The sequence below is a fragment of the Trichechus manatus genome, unplaced genomic scaffold (genome assembly GCF_000243295.1).
Source record: "Trichechus manatus latirostris isolate Lorelei unplaced genomic scaffold, TriManLat1.0 scaffold00009, whole genome shotgun sequence".
Lineage (NCBI taxonomy): Eukaryota > Metazoa > Chordata > Mammalia > Sirenia > Trichechidae > Trichechus > Trichechus manatus.
In genome coordinates, this window is record NW_004443945.1 from 20,416,534 (window position 1) to 20,417,743 (window position 1,210).

General features: G+C 40.5%; 1 protein-coding gene across 1 annotated transcript in view; it reads right to left on the minus strand.

The window, feature by feature from the left end:
* LAPTM4B (lysosomal protein transmembrane 4 beta) overlaps positions 1 to 1,210 on the minus strand; it is a 41,065-nt gene that overhangs the window by 28,865 nt on the left and 10,990 nt on the right. The window lies entirely within an intron of this gene.

Below are 1,210 nucleotides of genomic sequence, written 5' to 3' on the forward strand. Positions count from 1 at the left end.
GTGGAGCACAACAGAAAGTCCATATAGTATTCTGAGTATTTTAAATGCTTGTCTTGCATATTAGCCTTTACACTCTAATAAATCTGTGATATACGGAATGTAGCACCCAGTATACTATTCAAATAGTCACAGGCTGCCATATGGCTTGTATTAATATCTCATTAATCAACACCATCCTTTCCAAGCCCCTCATATAGCATGCTATGCTGAGATCAGGTTTCCTCCATACTTCCAGGACGATTTTAGAAGCCCAGCGCTGGATCATCATTACACGGTAAAAACACAAGCCCTGAAACAGAGAGGTAATTCCACAATCTGCTCATCATATATAAACTCCCTCATGCAGAAACACTGTACCAACTCACACAGACCCCACGTGACAGAGTGGTACTGCCCCACAGGGTTTCCTAGGCTGTAATCTTTACAGGAGCAGGTTGCCTGGGCTTTTCTCCCAGGAGGTGTCTGGAGGGTTTGAACCTCGACTTTTCGGTTAGCACTGTGACACCAGGGCCCCTTTCATCATGGATTTCACTACCTCACAAGAGATAATATATAAAATTAGCTCATGGGAAATACACAAAAATTTTCTCGACATTACACAGAAACACGGACCTGTTGTCTAAAACAAAGAGAAGCTATTAATAACAAGAATGACAATAACAACCATGACCAACTAGATACTTTTAAGGAACAAAACACTAGAGGTTCTTTGTGCCAGGTCAGCTGGGTACCAGTTACATGATCTGAGCCGTAACTGCCATCAGGATCGAAAACTTCTCCCACCATATTTTCTCCCTTCCTCCACTGCTCTCATTTCCACTGAAGCTTTTGGCTTCCATTGTCACATCAAATCCCCCAGCCTCGTCTCTCCCATTCCAGAAAAATCTTTCTGCTTTTCCCTTGCTTATAAACTACTACTTAAACCTCCAAAGAGCGAACAATCTCACCGTTTAAAACATTTTAAGATTTCAGAGAATTTAAATTTTAAGAACATTCACAATTTTAAAAACAGAAGTTAAAAAATGTAAAGGCACAAAAGTATTCTAAACTCATAACCGCCACAAGCTTCTTAATACCTAGCTCCTGGTATGTGCACATATAGTCACAAAATACATCTACAGGATGTTAGACGCCCAGGGAAGAGAGAAGTTTTATGGTCAAATAATTTTGGGAACCAGTGTATCATGGAGTTCCACTTCTCCCATGTAAT